A 23181-nucleotide genomic window follows, 5' to 3' on the forward strand; every position below is an offset into this window, starting at 1 on the left:
TCTCCCAGGGAACAGAGCAGGTGGAGATGGCTGGTGGAGAGGACCAGAGGGGCCACAGAACATTCTTTGTAAGGCTGAAGGGCAAATTAATCCTAATTCCCAGGTTTCACTGGGAGCCTCATCATCACCATCATTCTCTGTATTGAGAACAAGCAACTTGAGTTCTCTCCTTCATCACATGTTCTTTTAATCATATTTGTTGTTCTCCTTTGGGTTGATCTTCTTACCACAGGCGAAGTCCAAGGTTTGCTTGGGGGTTTCAAAAGAAAACTAGATGAAATAAAAAATAAAACCCAGTTGTATGTAAAACCAGAGACCGTAAGACAACCTAGCCAATTTCTATCCAGAGTCAGGCACTGGAGACAAGGGTGAAACACTCAGCTTGTCACTCATCAACGTGAAATAGGCCAGGCCAGAGGGGTCCTGACCAAGACCACAGGAGTTTCGCCGTTTAATATTTTAAAAGAAGTTTAAGCCATGATATTAATTAGAAGAGTCAGATATGAAACCAAATACAATGTTAGTCGTAAAATATATGTATATGAATTGAAAGTGAAAGTTGCTCAGTCGTGTCCAACTCTTTTCGACCCCATGGCCTATACAATCCATGGAGTTCTCTAGGCCAGAATACTGGAGTGGGTAGCTATTCCCTTCTCCAGGGAATATTCCCAACCCAGGGATCAAACCCAGGTCTCCCTCACTGCAGGTGGATTCTTTACCAGCTGAGCCACAAGGGAAGCCCAAGAATAGGGGAGTGGGTAGCCTATCCCTTCTCCAGAGCATCTTCCTGACCCAGGAATCAAACCAGGGTCTCCTGCATTGCAGGCGGATTCTTTACCAGTTGAGCTATCAGGGAAGCCAATATGCATTGAAACGAGACTAAAAAGAAATAAACTATTTCCACTATTTGTGTCTGTAGATGGTGATGATTTTTTTCTTAACCCCTTTTGTATTTTTCTAGGTTTCATCAATGAACATGGATTTTCTTTTTAATTTAGAAAGATGGTAATGATGATCCTATACACAAGGCAGCAAAAGAGACACAGATGTAAAGAAAAGACTTTCGGACTACGTGGGAGAAGGCAAGGGTGGGATGATTTGAGAGAATAGCATTGAAACATGTATCTTACCATAAGCAAAATAGAGGACCAGTGCAAATTCGATGCATGAAGCAGGGCACCCAAAGCTGGTGCTCTGGGACAATGCAGAAGGATGGTGGGGAGGAAGGTGGGAGGGAGTTCAGGATGGGGGGACACATGTGTACCTGTGGGTGATTCATGTCGATGTATGACAAAAACCACCACAACATTGTAAAGAAATTATCCCCCAATTAAAATAAATTAAAACAAACAAAAAACCAGTGAGTTATTTTTCTTTAAAGATTTCTCTTTCTAATAAAGGGAAAATTGTTTCCTATAATTCACATCTCTGCTTAAAACTTCAATAATAGTTACAACCTTCATTTTTGGAAAATTCTCATCTCAGATTATTAAAAAAAGAGACTCACTAAACTGATTATTTTCCTTTTTTAAGATTATTATTTTACAAATTATTTTTAAAAAGAGCATGCTAAGTAGTTTAAATATTTCCTCTATACTGGTTTAATCTGTTCAGTGCTTATAATAGTAGTGTTAGTCACTCAGTTGTGTCGACTCTTTGTGACCCCATGGATTATAGTCCACCAGGCTCCTCTGTCCATGGAGTTCTCCAGGCAAGAATACTGGAGCAGGTTACCATTCCCTTCTCCAAGTTAGTGCTTATATCTAACACAAAGGTATACTTCGGGAGCTTCAGTCCATGGATTTCAAATTCATCTTCACCAGCTACTAAAATTCTTAGACTGTAGATTTTTTATTTTACAATTTTATCATTTTCTATTGTAGATTTACAGTAGATGATTGTAAGACATTAAATATAATTTAATTGATAATCATTTCCTTATACTGCATTAACTACAGAGTGGATCTAGAGAGATCACTGTTTCAGCTTTTTTTCTTTACTTTGCACTAATTCTGTTCAGGTCAACAAACTATTTCTGAGCAGTTGGCAGTGTGCCTGGCACTAAGTTAGGTGTTGGGGATGCAGAGAAGAAAAGACAAGCTGCCTGCTCTTAAAGAGAAGTAGCAATGAAGACGGACGTGCAAGGAGATGATTTCAGTCCCGCGTGGTGAGTGCACGTGGTGTTCAAGACAGTACCTCTTCAGTGGAACTGTGCTCCCCTTCTAAAGGGACCAGCTTCTTGCAAGTTGCCAAGAAGCTGCAAGCTGTCTTTGGTAGTGGAATGCAGAAGGTAGACAGTGAAGAATAAAACTATCCTAAAGAAATTTGGGTTTCATTTTGAAAAACGTAGAATGCTCTGGAGATGGGCTGTTTTGGTGTGGCTGAACGACGGCAGGTGATGAGCAGTAGCGCAAAGGATGCAGGTGGAGCTGGTACTCAGGTGGGATGTGCTGGTTAGGTCAAAGGCAGATCATCGTGGGGTCTGCTCTACTTGGTTGGGGCTTGTGGTGTACCACTCACTAAGCATTTTGACTACCTTCCCTGCATGGAAGATGTATGTGTACCCTGAATAGCTATGTCAGGGGACAGATACTTTTTTCATTGTTCTCTTAAAACTGTTTATGTTTAGGCACTGAGCATAAATTCTTATAATGGAATGATGTGATAATTTTTAGCCCAGTATGACTTAATTTGGGGGCTTAGATTTGCAATACTTGATTGCATTAGAATAATCCAGGAATTGACATCACACACTGCTCTATTTAAAACAGATAACCAACAAGGACCAGAGCAGGGAACTCTGCTGAATACTCTGTAACAACCTAAATGGAAAACGAATTTGAAAATGAATAGATACATGTGTATGTATAATGATCAGTTTGCTGTACATCTGAAACTAATACAACATTGCTAATTAACTACAATTCCATGGCACCCCACTCCAGTACTCTTGCCTGGAAAATCCCATGGACGGAGGAGCCTGGAAGGCTGCAGTCCACGGGGTCGCTGAGGGTCCAACACGACTGAGCGACTTCACTTTCACTTTTCACTTTCATGCATTGGAGAAGGAAATGGCAACCCACTCCAGTGTTCTTGCCTGGAGAATCCCAGGGACGGGAGAGCCTGGTGGGCTGCCATCTATGGGGTCGCACAGAGTCGGACACGACTGAAGTGACTTAGCAAGCAAGCAATATTAAATAAAAATTAAAAAAATAAGTGACACTGAAAAGAAAAAAAAAAGAATGGTTCACCGTGTAGACCATCTTTTTACAAACAGTCTTCAGGAAATTTTTGGTAAATTTTACCTGGATATATAACCCAATTTTAATCCTTTTGACATAATTAAATCATTATCCCTAAACCTATAAATGCTTTAAAAAAACTTTAATCTTTTATAATCATATGAAGTTTGCCTTAAGAAACCTCTCTTTACTGCTTATAATAAGAGCCCCTAAATATTTTAAAAGCTTCTTTGTCTGGTAAAATGGGAAGTCCAGATTCCAAACCTATGAAAACTTTGCCAGGCTGTCCAGCTGTCCCGGCCACTCTTTTAGAATCCTAAAAGTTGTCTGAGATCTGGAGGAGATCTGAAACAACTGGGGCTCAAAGTGCCGTGGAAATCACAGATTGGCCACACTTGACTCTGGTTTCATCCTGTCACAATTACTGTAAACCATTCCTGTCAGCCGAAGGCTGAAGTCTCAGCTGACTTTCCACAGACGCAAACCATGGTAATGACTTTTTCTGCCAATTCTCCATCCTAAGTTAATAAGTGAGAAATTTTAGGGCCCCTGGGGTATTATTCTCTATTTAGGAGTGAAAATGGCTTTTTATCTGCCACCTCTGCCTGGCCTCCCCCACCCCCATTCCTCTCTTCCTAGAACAAAGATTTAGACCACCAGGATTGCAGTACTAGTTACAATATCAACACTGATAAGAAACTTAATTAGCAGAAGGGAAAAATGTAGTAGTAAAGATGAAAGGAAAGCCTCCAAGCTTTGGAAATGCTTAGGTAATAGCTAATATTTGTAAAGCCATCCACAGTTTACTCAGCTGCTTGACATGCATAACCACCTTATTTAATCCTTGCACCAGTCCTGACAGGTGGTTGCTAATCTCATCTTTACAGGTAAGGTAAAATGGAGCAGTTAAATCCAGCCAGCGGCAGTCATCGTCCCCTCAGACCCAACTCCCTTGATCATGACACACTTTATGCAGAACCATAGCTGCCTCATGGACCATGGGCACCAGTCCTGAGGAGGCCAACCCAGCTTTAGCCAAAGGAGAATGTCTGATCAGACAGAGCATGGAATGTAGAAAGTATGGTGCTGTGAAGAGGTGGGAGAACGTGCAGGCTGATGGGCTCTGAGAATGGTAACCATCACTGAAGTCTGTGTCCTGGCATCAGACACAGCACATTCACTGACCAGCACCCTTACAAGGATTAAGGATGGTGATGCACTCTGTGATGAGCATAGCAGGAAGCCACCAGTCCTATGGGGCCTTTATCAGACCCCAGCGGGAGCTGAGGCTGGCAGATTGGGGCCACCCTGACCAGTGCTCTGATTTGGGTACTGGCATTAGTGAAACCATACACTGGACCTTACACACTCAAAGCCCATAAGTACATTAAGAACAACCAACTCTGTTTCGCAGAGTTCCAGGGAAACCACAGATGTGGAAACAACTTGCTGACAGCCCCATGGACTGAGCATCGCACAGACACAGGCACGGGGAGGGACTAGAACAACCACGGCAGGTGGAAAATCCACCCGTCTAACCTATGGACCCTCCCCAGATTTGCACATGGAACTCATGAGGAGGCAAGAAGAACTGTACCTCTGCAGAGAACTCTTGAAACTTACAAATTACTTTCCACCAATCACTTCCCAGCCCATCCCCCTCTTCCATGATAAATATCCCACTCAACAGGTGATGGGGAGAGAGATCTGACTATTGCCTCCTGTCTCCTTGTTTGGCCACCCTGCAATAAAGCCTTTTCCTCTGTCCGCAAAACACCGTTGCCTTGGTGTTTGGTCTTTCTGTTTCCCAGCAGGCAACAAGTCCACTTGCTTAGTTACATTAGGTAGAGGAAGCAGCTATGGCTGAACCACAGTCTGGTACAGAGGAAACCTAGGAGACAAATAATCTGACAGTGTCTTCTTGCCAAAGCCCAGTGAGAAGTCAGAGGTCACAAGAACCTGGGTGAATCCATCTCTATAGCTCTGCTTTCCAGGGCACAAAGCAGGCTGAGGTGAATGGAAAGTGGACAAAGCGCAGGCAGGAAAAATAGAGAATATCTAAGACAGAGGCAGTTTTAAGACTAATGTCATGTTATCCTGCCCTTGAAGACTCCATTTCCTGGTAAGAACTTGAAAGAGGCAAGTGAGACTTCAGGATTCTTCCTTCTTTTTTTCCTAACTCCCACTTCCTTATCTCAAACAGTTGACTATCTGGAAATTGCTAGATGCTTTGGGGGATTGAACATAAAGGTAAATGCAAATTGCTGGTAGTCCACTAGAAGAAATCCATGTTATGATGATAATGTAGACTGGCATTCAACATTCATCCCACTTTCTTTCAAGCATGCCTTTTTATACTACAAAGCCTGAAAAGTGAAATAAAAGCAAAAGAAAAACTGCATTTCCCAGATTCTATTGCAACTAGGTTCTGGATGTGACCTAGATTCAAGCACCCATATGCTCTTGAGGGAAATTAAGAAAGCACAAGTAAACTAGAATCTGTAGCATCTTCTCTGTGACCATGGTCATTGAGTTGTTGGTCTTGGGTGTTTAGAGATGGAGTCCCTGGCATCTATTCTGCTGGTGCAGTTTGCAGCCAAAATGGTGTGGTTCTAGGGCTGGGACAGCCCCCAGATCCTAGTGACTTCCTGATCACAGTGGCTTCCCAGTCATGGCAGTGGGGATGTAATTCAAGAGTCAGTGGTTTTTTGATCACAGAGGAGGCAGCAGCAAATTTAGTGGGTTGGCTCTGCTATGTGGTTCAATCTAAAATTTTTTTTCTTTCATCCTCCTAACAATTTGGCAAGTCATTTAATATCCTACAAAAGATTTCTTCCTGCTTAAACTACATTCTGTCTTTGCAATTAAACTTTGATTGCTACAGAAATAAATGAAAATGCAAAGTAGAGAAGGGTAAGCACTGCTACAGTACTATGCAAATCTCGAAAGAACTAGACATTAGGCTTATGTTATGGAGATATAGAGAAAATTTTCCTTCATGGAATCTGAGACCTCTTGACAAACTCATGGAATGAGTTTTCCTTTTCCAGAGAAGCAGATGAAATTAACAGACACTGTGACTATTGTCTATTATATTTAATAAAGCACACAAGTCTGTGTATCTATTCCCAGAGATGGGCTCCAAGTCTGTATGAGGAAAGAGAAATACTACATGTTCAAATCCCCTGGCAATAGCCCCTTTCAATTTTAGAAATCAGACTTGCTTGCTTTTTAAGTGTCTGTTAAAAAATTTTTTTAAATGTTTGTCAGAAACTTCAATAATGCTATTGAAATTAAATTTCTTCTCTGAGGGAAACAATAAAAGGAATCAGGGCATTTCACTGTCTACTTCTGTTACTGTTACCAATTGGTGTTGCATAGCAAAATACCCCCAAATTTAGTGACTTAAAATAATAATCATTTTATTGCATATCATGATTATTTTGGTCATAAATTTGAACTGGGCTCAGCTAGGTGATTTTTCTGTTCTAAATAACATTGATGGAGGTGACTTGGTAATATTTAGGTAGTAGAAAGACTGGATTAAAGGGTACAAAATGGCTCCTGGTCCGGACGACTGGGGGGTTGGGCTGTCTACTCGAGCACCTGTACTTGGCCTCAGAGTAGTCAAATTCTTACCTACTGCATTAGGGCTCCAAGAGAAGTCGTCCAGTGAACAAGGGAAAGCTGCATGACCTTAACAATCTAGCCTCAGAAGTTATGCAGCAACACTTCTGTGTTGCTTTATTTGTCCAAGTAGTCACATATCCATCCATATTCAAAGAGTGGGGACTTAGATGCTACTTTTAGATGGGAGGAGTGTCAAAACATTTGCAGGAAGGCTTTGGAAATATCCCAATCCCCCTACGTCACTCTGCTTTACCTGTGTCTCTAGGAAAATCCCCCATTGCTAAGCCATGCTAGAGTGGTCTAACCACTTGAAGAATCTCACCTTTAAATCAAGGACTAGAAGTAAAAAAGGTATGGGTACTCCTAACGTTGTGTTTAATAGGGAATTAAGAGTGAAGTTTTTTAGCTGGCTTGTTGATGTCTTCCCATTTTCATTGCATTAAGTGAGGAAAGAAGCTCACTTTTCACAGTCCTTAGGATGGCATGTATCAAAGCAGAAACTTGGGCACATAAGAGTAAAGTGTTGCTATAGTGATGAGTTAAAAGTATGTTCCCAAGATCAAGACCAAAGCCCAGGTTCTATAACTGGATCATAACATCAAAGCAGATTGAGTATCAGTACCTATTTCCGTCTGTGTCACCTGAGTAAGATTATTTTCATATCCTCCTGGGTAACTACAAGGTTTTAGAACCAACAAGGCTCAGCATGGTCTTGTGTCCTTTGCTTCTGGGCCAGGACACAGGGTTGTTCAGCAAGCTGTTGATTCTCAATAGTCAACACTGATGAACATACATTTGTTGAGTAGATACTTTGTGCCAGGCACTGCACAGGTTCCAGGGTAGCTGTAGAGAATCAGATATTGTCTTTGCCCTGCAGGGGCTCAAGTCTAATGGAGGAGACAGATGAACAAACAAATAACCATAATATCATGTGAAAAAAATCATATAATTTAATTCAGGGCTAAATGGATGAGGAGTACAGAGAAAGGAGTAATCAGTTTTAAATCCTGACATAAAAGCTAACATTTCAGGTAAGTTTTTTTAGGTAGAGAAGGTAGAAGGAGCCTCTTGGATAGAAGAATCACCCTGTGAACAGTGTGGACTGTGTTACAGTACCTGTTATTTACAGGGAACACCAAAGAATTGATGGTTTTGAATTGTGGTGCTGGAGAAGACTCTTGAGAATTTCTTGGACAGCAAGGAGATCAAGCCAATCATTCCTAAAGGAAATCAACCCTGAATATACATTGAGAAGACTGATGCTAAAAGCTGAAGCTCCAATACTTTGGCCACCTGATGAGAAGCGCCAACTCACTGGAAAAGACCCTGATGCCAGGAAAGATTGAGGACAGGAGGAGAGGGCAACAGAGGATGAGATGGGTGTATGGCATCACGAACTCAGCGGATGTGAGTTTGAGCAAACTCCAGGAGGTGGTGAGGGACAGGGAGCCTGGCATGCTGCAGTCCATGAGGTCACAAAGAGTCGGACATAACTTAGAGACTGAACAACAACAGCAACAATTTACAGGGATTAATGGGTAGTCCTGTGAGATTGGAGTATGGATTCTAGGAATGGAGGAGGGAGTGAGACATAAAGCTGGAAGGAAAATTCTGGCTGGTCTTTGTATTTCAGGCTGAGGAGTTGGAAGTTTTACCCATAGAAAATACTGAAGGATGCGAGAGGGTAGAAAATGTGGAGAGACACAAAAGCAATACTAGCTATTTTTAATTAGATAAGCCAAAATTTGTCCCACTCCTTGGAGTTTTGTCATCTTTGATATTTTGGAAAATCTCCACTGAAGCCAGGCTCCAAATGGAAATTTTAGACTTTCTCTTGTGTTTCTATTTCTTTTAAAGTTTAAAACTCTATAATTGCTGCCATGTTCCATCCATTTAAGACAAGATTACCTACTAAAAATAATCTGAAAGGCAAAGAGCATGGCTTAGCCAGTTTCTCTGTCATGTCCCTCACTACAAAGTAAAGGCTAGATCAACAAACATACAAAATCCTTTTTGTTCCCGGCAGAAGAATTAAATGGTCAACTTTGTGTTGATGGAATTTTTTTTCCTACACATGGTACAAGCCATCTCTCAGAGGCAAATCAGTCAAATCACGTCTTGAAACCACCCATACATATTTGTGCAGCCAGAAGTGAGAGGTGTGGGTGGCAGGGGATTGTAGGTGACTCAGTATATCTGGCATCTCGGTCAGAAGTTTCTCTCGGCTGATGGCAGAGGTATCGCTGCCATAATAGGTGCTGCTTATGAACTGCCACCAAATCATTGTGTGTGCTGTTTGAGATCTGTTTTCAGGTTAGTCAACCTGTAAGATGATGCAGGTTTTTAAGTTTTTTCCCGTTCACTCAGCAGGGATGGCCTTCCAGACTTGTTCTCCTGCTAGCGCCTTAGGTATCTGACTCAGGTTACTTGCAGCAAGTCTGCCTAGGAGTTTCGATCTCCCAGGTATTGGCACAAACCACTGGACATTTTAAAATTTTTAAGTAGCTCAATCACAGGTGTAGCAAGACACCCAACGTGTGTTAGTTGCTCAGTCATGTCCTATTCTTTCAGACCCCGTGGACTGCAGCCCACCAAGCTCCTCTGTCCATGGGATCCTCCAGGCAAGAATACTAGAGTGGGTTGCCATGCCCTTCTCTAGGGGATCTTTCTGACCCAGGGATCGAACATGAGTCTCCTGCATTACAGGCAGATTCTTTACTGTCCCTGGTGGCTCAGAATCCACCAGGGACAGTGGTGGATCCACTTGCAATGCAGGAGACTCAGGTATTCTTGCACTCCAATATTCTTGCCTGGAGGATCCCATGGACAGAGGTACCTGGAGGGCTACAGTCCATGGGGTCACAAAGAGTAAGACACAACTGAGCGACTAACACATATACCCAGTGTGGCGAACACTAATTTTCCTCCCCTAATCCCCTTTAAGTGAAGCTGCCACACAGATGGGCGCTATTTCAATGACTATTGTGTCTTTCCAGCTGGGGCTGTACCCAGTTGCCTCGCGCAGGTCTTTGTCTGGGGACGCTCTACCTGCTTGGCCCTTATGAGTAAGGAACACAGATATTACTGGGAACAAATAGGCAAACTGGTGTAAGGGCCAAGGAGATTCAAAGAAGGAGGGGGCACCAACCCTCTTTCCTTAATGTTAATATTATACCTCCAAGGGTTTAAACTGGTCTCATGTCAAGGCCATCAAGCTGGAGGGCACTCAATCCTGAAGAGAAACCAGTGGAAAAGGCAGTCTGGTCTAGTGGTTGAGATTTTCCCCAGGGCTTGGTTGTCATGGGAGAGGTCCACCTGTGGCTAAGGTTACAGACCCTCCTTTCCCAGCCACTCTGTCACTGCTGGTGGCCCTGGGAAAGTAACAGAGAGTGAGTGCAAGCTGAAAGAGCTGTGGAACTAAAGAGCTATAATATGGAAGTTAGGCCCGCTTCTTCATTTTGCACCCATCTTCCTGCTTCCTTCAAAGAAAGTATTACCTATGCCTTTATCATCAAAGCAGAGGCTCTGAGCAGAGTGTGGGACTGCCTCTTTTTCTTGGGGGTGGGGCTTTATAATTTATTTCTTTATCTACCTACTTACCTACCTATGTATTTACTTATTTTTCAGTACTCTTACAAAGATCTTTATCATATGTGTTCTTAAACACTTCTCTACATGCATTATAGCATGTCCATTGAATTGGACCACCTCTTCTTGTAGGAACCTCAGTAACAGCTGCAGAAAAGGCACAAATCCAGTGCACAACCAAGCATATTCTCTGTGAGGCAACGGGATAGGTATTAAATTGAATAACCCCCTGGGGCTTTTGGCTTATAAAGAAAAAACTCTACAAGGGAAGAAATCATTCCAGTATTACGTGAGGCTTTGAGTTATTAATTTGAATAGTAAAAGAGGATATATTGTACAACAAAGGGAATATAGCCAATATTTTATAATAACTATAAATGGAATATCAGCTTTAAAAACTGTGAATCACTATACTGTACATGTGTAACTTACATAATATTGTACAGCAACTATGCTTCAACTAAAAAGTCTTTTAAAGTAAAAAGAAAAAGTGTATACTCTTATTTTGCACTCTGATGGTGATGGCAAGATGCATCGGTTATAATATAAACTACTTAAACCATAAGAAACATTGTAGGATTCAAATGAAAGGAAATGAGATTATTGGAACAAAGATTTTGAAACTCCGTGTTCTTAAGCACAGAGGTCTTAAGCATGGATTCTTTCTAAGATGTTGAACAGTTCGAATTCAGGAGTTGTATGGGTGGTGTGTTCTCTAAAGAATGTGTATTTTTTATATATGATCCTACACCTCTTAGACTAATCAGTGGATTTTCCCCATTGGTGGGCCAAGAGGAGAAAGACAGCTTTTAATAGGGTGATTTACCTCATATATACTTAGCAACCTCATGGAGATCAAAGAGGCTAAATGGGTTTCAAATATTTATTCATGTGTTAAATCCGACTGAGATGCTCAAATTCACTTCTTTCTCTTCATGTAAGTGAAAGGATAGCTAATAATAATAATGAACACTAGTTTTTATTTAGCACTTATTATGTCAATCACTATGCTAAGGATTTCATGGGCCATCTCACTTAGTTCTACATTAGACTTTACTTTCTAGACATAAAAAGTTATTCTCCCAGGGCGCTCTGGGCTGGTGCACTGGGACGACCCTGAGGGATGGGATGGGGAGGGACATGGGAGGGGCTTTCAGGATGGGGGACACACGAACACCCATGGCTAATTCATGTCAATGTAAGGCAAAAACCACTACAATATTGTAAAGTAATTAGCCTCCAGTTAAAATAAATTAATTAAAAAGAAAAAAGAATAAAAAGGAACACATTTGAGTCGGTTATAATGAGGTGGATGAACCTAGAACCTATTATACAGAGTGAAGTGAGTCAGAAAGAGAAAGATAAATACTGTATTCTAACACATACATATGGAATCTAGAAAAATAGTATTGAAGAATTTATTTACAGGGCAACAATGGAGAAACAGACATAGAGAATATACTTATGGACATGGGGAGAGGGGAGGAGAGGGTGAGATGTATGGAAAGAGTAACATGGAAACTTATATTACCATAGGTAAAATTGACAGCCAACAGGAATTTGTTATATGGCTCAGGAAACTCAAACAGGGGCTCTGTATCAACCTAGAGGGATGGGATGGAGAGGGAGATGGGAGGGAAGTTCAAAAGGGAGGGGACATATGTATACCTATGGCTGATTCATGTTGAGGTTTGACAGAAAACAGCAAAATTCTGTAAAGCAATTATCCTTCAATAAAAAATAAATAAATTTAAAACAAACAAACAAAAAAAGTTAGTCTCCTAATAGATCAATTGTCACTGATATTTTTTTAAGTGAAACAATTACAAAACAAATCCATAAGTCTCCTGAATTACAGAAAGGTCTTTACAAATGCAATAAGATATTAAAATGGAACTATTCCAGACTCATTTTTGGCTGAGGTCCCATGATTATGGGTACCAAATACGCCTCCATTTTGAAGTGAGACTGCACGGCCTAGCTATGCAGGACCTGCAAAGGAACTGTGCTGGAATTGGGTATGAAAGTGTTGATGTGGCCAGAAATCTGGAGATTAGAAGATTCTTTCAGAAAGAGGATTTAAGTGTGAGTCCCACAGCCCCCACTGTTCCCTCACTGGAAGGGGTTGAGAGAGCGGGGCTTCAAGGAGAGATTGATGTTTGTGGTATATAACAGACCAGGTCTGTTTCCCACCTAAGGAATGTTGAGGGCAATGGTCTCACTCAAGCAGAATCTGGAAGTAGAATAGGGGCTATGATGTAAGTAGTGACTGTGTTACTAGGACCGAGGGTCCTAATGGGCCAGGAGGAAGAGCCGGAGAGCTGCTATCTTAGATTCTGCCATGAGGAGACACTGATTAGCAGAGAGATGCTCAAAATATACAGTCCACGGCCACAGGCTGAGCGAGGGGTGCTATCTAGGAGCTGCAAGTACCCATGGTGAGAAGCCACAGGTGAGAGATCTGTTGTGATGAGGGGTCAGCTGGGTCTCCAAAGAGCCCATGAAGAAACTCACAAGAGACCAGCTTTAAATACTGTTCAAGGCTGAAGAAAGTCAGCATCACACAAGTGCCATTCAGGTAAAATCTTTCCTGCCCACACCCACTGTTTCCTTCCTGACAGAGTTGACTAATGGGCAGGGTGGAGTCAGAGGGTAAGGAGAAAGGAGACTGATCACAGACTTTCCACAGACTCTTCCCACCTACTGCAGGCCTAGATGGGGGAGTGCAGAGCCTTTAACTTTGATGTTTGGGAGGTTTTGTTTGTTGACTGGCTTTAAGCACAATGAACTAGTATGGTAATATAAATGACCAAACAGAGGCTGTTTTTGATGGAAATGAAGACTTCTATTACTTCAGAATAACCAGAAAAGTTATACATCCTGTCCTAGATTTTATCCAACGGGTAAGGAAGAGGTAACCCAAACAGCAGGTTTGCAGGAGCAGTAATAATAATCTTTAAAATTGGTTTATTTTAGTGTGTCTCCTTTTTATTCAATAGTTAGACACAAATGCATATTTACAACTAAAGCCTATGATAATTTGCTTCTTTCAGGTTGCAAGGAAGAGGCCTGCTGAGATAGCCTTAGGTCACACGGCCTTGTTGTAACAATACACATAGAATTAAGGAAGCCTGTGGAACTACCTGAGCAGGCAATTAGTCCTTCAGAATGCCAACATTAGAATGTAGAACAGGCTTAAGGAATTGGAAACAGTGGCTTCCAATTGTTTGGGACACAGTGGTAGTTCCAGATATCCCAGGCAGCATGTTTCACTCTGGGACTGACTGTCTGGCCCGCCTAGCTTCTCTGTGGGCATTTTGCATCTGATAGGCTACATGGGTCACCATTCAATATGCAGCACCCGACTGGGCCTTTGTTTCATAGGCACCTGACCTAACCTCCCTTGCTCAAGAACTAACTGTTGGTCCAAACATTTGGGACTCGAGAATTCTGTGGTGCAGGCATGACAAATACATGAAGACAGAACTGCTTGTAAGTTAGGGTACAGTGGGTTTCATGGACTATCTGATGGAATTTTTCACCAAACACCTTCTCTCCTTAACCAAATTCCCACAAATAGTAGTTGGATAGCAATCAATTATTCTTTTGGACACTTTTATTATTTCTTTTAAATGTTCTGTGTGCCGCCATTTCTGTGCACCAATTTTTATCAATAAACATTTATTGAGCATCAACTGTATGCAAGTCATTATTATTCCAGAATCTTTATCTTTGATATTTGTTTGTTCTTTCCCCTTCGCCTTCCCTTTTTATAAGGTCCTGCAGATAAAACTGAATCTGCAGATGCCTTCAATTTGCCTGGCCACATAATTCCAAAAATCTTTTGCTCCACCCCATTCAGGGCTGGAATATGACTCTAAAATGAATCTCTTTTCCACAATATTTCCTGAATCTTTTCTGCTGCAGAACTCTTTACGAGCCTTTATCTTTGATTTGTCATGTAAAGTTTTTTATAGGAAGGCTATACTTTTGTTCCAATTCTCATTAATCATCCTTAGAATCTGATTAAAAATTTTTTTATTTTATTTTATTGCTTGATGGTTGAATTCTTTCGAGGTTCAAAATTAGCTTCTTTCATTTTAGCTGTTTTGGTTTACTCTGGCGTCTATAGGTTCAGACAGAATCTGACATCATAAGAAACAGAACAATTGTGAGTTTTTCTTACTGGAAAGACCCTTCAAATACTTCAGGATAATAATTTCCAAATTCTAATTTAAAAGCATACCTAGTGAACTACCTTCAATTTTTTACATGTAGGGAAATTACATGTAAGCAATTGACCTAAAGATATCCAATTCTTTTCAGCAAATATTTGCAGAAAGCCTTGCATGTGTCAAAATTTCTATCCTGTCCTAGGATTATGTGATTATAACCATGTCGTTCCCTTTCTCAAAAACTTTCAGTGATGAGCCAATACCTAAAAAATTAAAACATTCCACCTGGATATCTCAGTTGAGTTCAGTCGCTTAGCCGTAAAAGACTCTTTGTGACCCTATGGACTGCATGGGGTCACGGGAGCATGCCAGGCCTCCCTGTCCATCAACAACTCCCGGAGTTTACTCAGACTCATGTCCACTGAGTCAGTGATGCCATCCAACCATCTCATCTACTGTTGTCTCCTTCTCCTCCCACCTTCAATCTTTTCCAGCATCAGGGAAATGAGTCAGCTCTTCACATCAGGCGGCCAAAGTATTGGAGTTTCAGCTTCAGCATCAGTCCTTCCAATGAATATTCAGGACTGATTTCTTTAAGATGGACTAGTTGGCTCTCCTTGCAGTCCAAGGGACTCTCAAGAGTCTTCTCCAACACCACAGTTCAAAATCATCAATTCTTTGGCACTCAGCTTTCTTTATAGTCCAACTTTCACATCCATACATGACTACTGGAAAAATCATAGCTTTGACTAGACAGATCTTTGTTGGCAAAGTAATGTCTCTGCTTTTTAATATGCTGTCTAGGTTGGTCATAGCTTTTCTTCCAAGGAGCAATCATCTTTTAATTTCATGGTTGCAGTCACCAACTGCATTGATTTTGGAGCTCCCAAAAATAAAGTCTGTCACTATTTCCACTGTTTCCCCATCTATCTGCCATGAAGTGATGGGACCAGATGCCATGATGTTAGTTATCTGAATGTGGAGTTTTAAGCCAACTTTTTCATTCTCCTCTTTCACTTTCATCAAGAGGCTCTTTAGTTCTTCTTTGCTTTCTGCCATAAGGATGGTGTCATCTGCATATCTGAGGTGATTGATATTTCTCCTAGAAATCTGGATATTCAAGGCCCAAATATCAGGCTCCAAACTTCTTTTCCAGATTTTTTTTCCCCAAGCATTACTGAGATATGAATGACATATAATATTGTGTAGGCTTAAGATGTACAATGTGATACATGATACACTTCTGTATTGTGAAATGATACCACAGTAGACTTAGTTAACACCTTCATCACCTCACATAATTACCATTTCTTTCTCTCTTTTTTTGGTGAGAATATTTGAGTTCTCCTCTCTTAGCAACCTTTATATAATATTGTTATAATGTATATAATATATTGTTAAGTGTAGTTACCGTGATACTCATTAGATCTCCAAAACTCTGACTGGTGGAAACTGGGACTGCCCCCAGGGTCACATGACAGGCCTGACTGCTAGGTATGCTGGGAAACCGATTTGTGGTTTCTATCTTGGGACCGTGAAACTCACAATGAGAGAAATGTCCATGTAGTTAGGGGGTACACAAAGACAGTCAGAGAATGCAAAATGTCCCAGAGCCTGAACACTGGCCAATCAGCCCCACAGGGTCTTCCCTCCAGCCGTCATCATACATAGTCCCCTCCTCGGCCCAACCACACTGGTGCCATCTGTACTCTCACACACCAGACCCATCCCCACCTCAGGGTCTGGAACATTCTCCTTCCACTTCTCCAGCCAGGCTTCAACCTAAACGCCACCCCCTAAGGTGGCGCTTGCCAACCCCAGTCTTTCCACCACTGCCAAACCCAAGACTCTAAGCACTGAAAACACGGCAAAGATGATTCACCACGGCCCTTACCCCATCTAAATACAAGATTATAAACATCTTTCCAGGTTCAGCAAAGCACTTACTCAGACACTGTGACTCCAGTTTATCCCAGCCATGAGTGCTCAAAGGCATCTTCCAAACAGACCTAGGACTCCTCCCCAAAGGAATGTTCTAGGGTACAAATGATCCACGTTGTTGAACATGTCTGTGATATATGAGTCACTGTGAAGGCTGTGTGTGTAGCACCTCAAACAGTCTTTCTCTCACTCCTCAGTTAGAGTCCTCTTGGACCCCAGCATTTAAAAAGCATCAGGTGTTGACAGTATAGCACTGAACTTTCCCATGGATGGCATTAGAGGACCTGACCCTAGACCAGCTTGGATGCTGGAGGCGATACAGATGCCAGGAGTGGGAGGACACCCCAGGACTGAGATGTCTGTCTCTCGCTCCAGTTAGACATCTTCTGGATGAACTCTGAGGAGAGTGAAGAAAGTGCTATTTCACATTTTTGCAGTGAGTCATTTCCCCACGCTCAAAAACTGAGCCTAGCTCCTCAAGGAAGGAAGATTGAAATGAGCCCAGCCGAACAGGTGGGGCTCTCAGCTGCAGCGTGCTATCTGAGTGTCTGTGGTGATTACAGGCTGGGCTCATGGGAGGCCAGCGCCACAGCCTCTCTCGGGAATAGTAGAGCCATGCTCTAAAGTCTCCTGGGCAAACTGGCCATGCTCTAGCTAGCCTGTCCCTAATAAGGAACTGTGTCTCTGGCAGAACATGTGCAGTGGGCATGGAGGCTCTCCTCCCTCTGTGTGAGAGGAGTAGGCTGGATGTGAAGAGCATGGAGGGTGGGACCCGGGGAGCGGTGAACACCTGGGGTGGTGCCCACAGCCAAGGGTCTCCCAGGTGCTCCCTGCGTTTATCCACCCCACTGCTTGCTCCATCACTAGGGATATTTAAGTGAGCCATGGGTGAACTTGAGAGGGTGAGCATCAAAGCACAAAAGAAAAATCTCAGCTCCCAAAAGTAAGGCTTGCTTTTTTTTTCTGCCTGTGAGTTTCATACTGATTGGTTTATCAACTGAATAAAGTGGGAATCATGACAAAAATAAGACACATAGCTTTTGAAAATATTATTTCAACATAAAGCATTTAACTATACAATAGTTCGCTAATACTTTGAACATAGACTTAACAACTGAGGTCCACTCACTTTCCATTACATCTACCACAACCGTAGTATAGTTCTTAGGAGTTATAGTTTTAGTGGTTTTGGATGGTTGTCTTTTGTTTGTTAAAAAAAAAACAACAACTAAACCTACAGTCAATTTCAGTACAAAATCCTTCAGGGTTTTTACCCAGTTCTCTATAGTTGCTTCAATGACACTTGTTTAAAAAGAATTTTTTTTTAGCATGTCTAACCTCACACTTCCAAGTTTCATAGCAAAAACAACCCTATTTTGCCCTCTTATCTCTTTGACTTATGATGATTAAAGCAGCAAAATTCAATAACAAGTACAAACAGCATGAGCAGGTTTGGGCATAGACATGCTGATTCCCAGTCAACCAGCACCCCACCACCAGCAGAGCATACATGGCTGGGACAAGGAGTGGCCAACCCAACACGTGGTCAGCACATGTGGAGAAAGCTGGAAGTCAACGTGGAGAGTTCACTATGAGGATATTGATCAAGGATCCTTCTTCTAAGTTATGACATGGTGCACAGTGGGGTCCTGGCTCACACTTATCTGGGCATTAGATCCAGATATATACACTCAGCAACAGAGAAGGGGGGAGGGAAGGGGGAGAGGGAGAAGTATTTAAACTATTTGCATAAATTCTGTTATCTACTGTAACAACTTGTAGCAGCTATGTCAATGCTCTACTCAGATCCTTTAGGATCCCTTTTATGGGTTCTGTATACCTCTAGCTGGGTTTCTGCATATCTTTACTTCTAAAAGGCCTGTACATCACTTTGAGAACTACCTTGCCCACACATAGTAAACTGGCCATCTGCCTAGGAGTTTATGTCCGCCAGGGTGACCAACAGATGCCTGATATGGGCTTATGAAGGACCACCTACGGGCCTCCAGATGGGACAAAACCTGAAACATAAATTACACTCTCGAGCTACTTTCCTGCAGGGTCAGGCAGGACTTTACCTGAAATTGTACCTTTGCTTAGATTCCTCTCCTCCCAGTCCTGCTTCTCTTACATACCTCATGGCCTCTTTATACAGATATTTTCTCAGCACATCACTTGCACAGGAATCCTCATCTCAGAGTCTACTTCTGGGGAAACTGAACTAAAAACTGTGCTATGTGGAAGACAATAGAAGAGTAAACAAGATTTAATCACTGGTCACAAAGATAAAAATCACATGGATAGTCTCATCTCTGGGGAGTTTGGTTTCCTAGGATCTTCTTTTTGGGTCACAGTCAGAAACAACCGAAGTTCAAAATGCACGTTCTATATAACTGTACATGTGAGGACTAAAGTTTTTTTTTAAGTCTGACCTTAACAGAATGTTACACTTGTTCTCACCTGCTGGCTTATTTTTTTCTCTTTTGTTTTTATTTTTTAAATTATAAAAGTATGATAACATATTTACAGGAGACTTAGAAGATACAGAACAAAATTACATATAGTTCTACTATATATTACAATTATTTTTAAGTAGATGAATTAAGATTTTAGTTGGAGTTTCAATATCAAACATTTAAAAATTAATAGAATGAATATACAGAAAAGTAGAAGGATATAGTAGACTGAAAAGCACTATGAACCAATTCATTATAATTAAGATTTATACAATTTTCACACAACAGTAGGATACAAATTCAATTTCCCCTTGACTATAAACTAGGAGACACTGGAACATATCCAGGGACATAAAACAAGGTACAAAAACTTCATGGTCTAAAGGTATTTAAATCCTACAGTCTGTTTTCTTATCACTATGAAATTATGTAAGAAATAAATATGAAAAGATATTTGAAAATAACCCACATATTTTCAAGTGTCATGTGACATTTACAAAGACATATTTTGACTTAGCCATTGAGAGCCTCAATAAAGTTAGAAGACTGAGAAAACACAGAAGGTGATTACAGAGAAAAAGCATTTAAGTGAGAAATTAATATCAAAGATACTTTAAAAATGCCATGTATTTGGAAATTAAATGTCCACTTTTAAATGATGTGTGCATCTAAGAAGCCATAACAAGGAAAACTAGAAAATATTTGTAACAGAATAAAAAGAGAATTTACCAGAATATGTTGCATGCAACTGAAGCTACTCAATACCACTAAATACAATGCGGAATCTTAAATGAAGTATGAAAACTAATAATGGACACTAACTGCTGGCTTATGGATCATCTAAATCCTCAGGTAAGAAAGGTGTTTGAGAATGCCTTCTACCACGGACAGTGCTTATCACTTGTTTACTGAGTAGCATTGGATTCTGTTTACTTTCCCAAAGTAAAACAGTTTACCACTGGAGCAAAGGAAGTGTTTGAAAAGCAAAATATATATGGAAGACATTAAAGAGAATTGGCCTTCATTTCCTAGTTGCCAGCTTCCATGTTCAGAGACAGAGAGACTAATATTGCCCACTCATAAACAGGGAAAGGGGACAGGCTACACTCAAACGTGAAGTGCTCTTTCTGAGTGGTCCCTCTTATGTGACCCTTCGGCACTTAACGCTTACAAAATTGCTGTTGTAAGTACCCATTTTCCTCCCTTAGACTGTGAGACTTCTGAGGGCAAAAATGTGTATGTTTATTCATGGCTATCTTCCCAGAACTTGGCACTAAGCAGATGCTCAATAAATATATTCTGACTATAAATGGGAGTATAGTGGCTTCCCTGATGGCTCAGATGGTAAAGAATCTGCCTGCGATGCGGGAGACCCAGGTTCAGTCCCTGGGTAAGGAAGAGCCCCTGGAGAAGGGAATAGCAACCCACCCCAGTATTCTTGGCTAGAGAATTCCATGGACAGAGGCGCCTGGCGGGCTACAGTCAATGGGGTTGCAAAGAGCTGGACATGACTAAATGACTAACACACACATACATGGGAACCCTGTGAATATGAAGTTAGGTCTCTGGAGGGTGATTATGGCAGTTCATACTCCTTGGAGCTACATACAGATGAAAGGATTTTGGAGTTTAGGCTGTTCTGGCATTTGGAACAATGGTCACACACCAGAGAGACAGAGTGCCCCAGTTCATTCTTTCTTGTGCTGTTTTCACCTGTTCTTCCAAACAAATGTGGGTAAGAAGCCTCAGGGAGAACCCGAGGGAGGTACAATTTCTTCAGACCTGGGAAATCTGCAGGAAAACTCATTAGTCAGTCTTAGAATGTCTTAGCTTAAAAAAAAAAAAAAGCATGGTCTGAAAACTACAAGATTTTGAATGGTAGGCTAGTTTAGTTAGCAGTCTTGTTTTAATAGAGATTAGCCGCTGGTCAGAAGAAAGGAGACTTTGGAAGGACAAGAGAGGGTTCTAGTAAGTTGTCTCTTCCATTGATTTATCTTTACTCTCCAACTGCCTGTAAATTAATTGGATCAAATGTCACTTGAGGACTTCTCAGGTGGTCTAGTGGTTAAGACTCTGAACTTCCATTGCAGGGGTGAGGGTTCGATCCCTGGTCAGGGAAATTCCATATGCCATGCAGTGTGACCAAAAAATAAAAGTCACTTGAGTTAGATGCCTCTGAGGGTAAGATTTTCTTCTCTCTATGCTGGTGATCACGTTTGTGATTCAAGCACATCATTGTGGGATAGTCCAGTAGGACCTGTTTCTTTCTCTGGTACCCAAAAAGGATTCACAGAACCATGGTGGGGGTTGTCAAGATATAACAATTTTCCATCAGGCTCAAGTATTTGGAAAATGATGCCAAGAGCAAAAGACGGAATTCAGAGATGTCTGTTTTCATTTACTTTTCAAACTAATGATCTGTGAAAGGTTTGTGAAAACTATTTACTGTTTTTAATATTCTGCCTTGTTCCATCTCATACCTTGAAAGCTTAAGCAATCTCTGGCAGATGCAGAGTAATTAGAAGCAGTCTGTTTCCTCTCCTGCCCAGTCTCCCAGATGTTGGAGAATGGAATGTTGGGAGAGTGGAATGTTGCTAAAATGAAGATTGGGCAATATTTTACACTTTAATTTATTACAAAAGAATTGATAAATTATTTAGCAGGTTCTATAAGTGAATCCTATTCTTTGATTTCACTTCCAAATGCCTTGAACAGAGTCACAAAATTTAAATCATTTTGTGCTTTTTAGAACTGCTGCCCACCAGACTTCCTCAATATGCTTATCATTTGCCCAATAACATATACAGGAAGGCCTGTATTCTTAAGTCAAATTTTGGAGACAAGTCTGCTTTTAGATTTAGTTTTAGTTTTTTAGTTTGTTTACATTTGGCACCAAAACCACAAAAAATTTACATGAGCCAATGCTCAAAAAACACTGCCATAAGCATGTCACTAGAAGCTGCTTTTGGCTCTAGATTGCCAAGAGGAAAGAAGCCAAACATAGATTTCCTGTTGAGCTCCTTGAGCAATATTATTAATAGTTTCTGCCATATGCACATTTTTGGGATTAACTTTTTTTAAAAATAGCCATTAGCTAAGAATGTTGGGTGTGTTTTAAAACAGCTCTAAATATAACAAAATTATCAGTGAGCTTATCTGTTACCACAGTTCATCAGTCCTTGATCCAATAAATATTTATTGAGCACCTATATTCTGCCAGGGACTACATGCTGATTTAAGACAAATTTAAAATAAATCTGAGTTTAATGTTACAGTCTAAACAGTAAATCTTGCAGAAAGATAAACACTACACTTCAAGATAGTCACCTCTTTGTATTTTTATTCTAGTAGTTCTCAAGTTGCCTAGTTCTGTTAGGAAAAAAATATGCTTGATTAAGAATTATGAAAAAGAAAAAAAGAAATTATGAAAAGTCAAAGCTTTAATTTTTAATATTTGTATTCTTAAATTTTCTTCCTTAATAATCAATTAAACAGATAAAAGATGAAAACAAGAAAGTAAGAAGGTCTGATAACACACCACTCTCTGCATTATACACACATTCTACAGGAAACTTTCCTCAAAAGGATACTTTCTGACAGGAATATAGCCAAAATGCTATACAGCAGTCAGGTAGCCTTAAGGGTGGTGGCCATTTAGGAACTGTGAATATTTTATATTCTCAAAAGTAAGCATGAGACACTCAAGCAGGCATTTCATTTTTGGATAAGGACTTAATGTTCATAAAAACATACATGGGTTCTTATTCTGCCTTATTCCTTCTGTGTTGTAATTCAGAGTCTATGATGCAATGAATACAAGGTGGTTTTTTTTTTCCTCTAAAATATCTATTAAGCAGACTTCCCTGGTGGTCCAATGACTAAGACTCCATGGTCCCAATGCAGGGGGCCCAGGTTCGATCCCTGATCAGGGAAATAGGTCCCACATGCCGCAACTAAGACCCAGTACAGCAAAATAAATAAATATATTTTAAAAATAAACTATTAAACATCACAAACATGCATTGTTTTCATCTTATTCAGGAATACTCCATTAACCCAATCTTTCATTTTCATCTCGTTTTTAAGAAAGTCAGGTGACGTTATTTAAATTAGGTGTAAAGTAAGAATTTATACAAAAATACTTAAATC

This window comes from Bos indicus x Bos taurus, chromosome 5 (genome assembly GCF_003369695.1).
Source record: "Bos indicus x Bos taurus breed Angus x Brahman F1 hybrid chromosome 5, Bos_hybrid_MaternalHap_v2.0, whole genome shotgun sequence".
Lineage (NCBI taxonomy): Eukaryota > Metazoa > Chordata > Mammalia > Artiodactyla > Bovidae > Bos > Bos indicus x Bos taurus.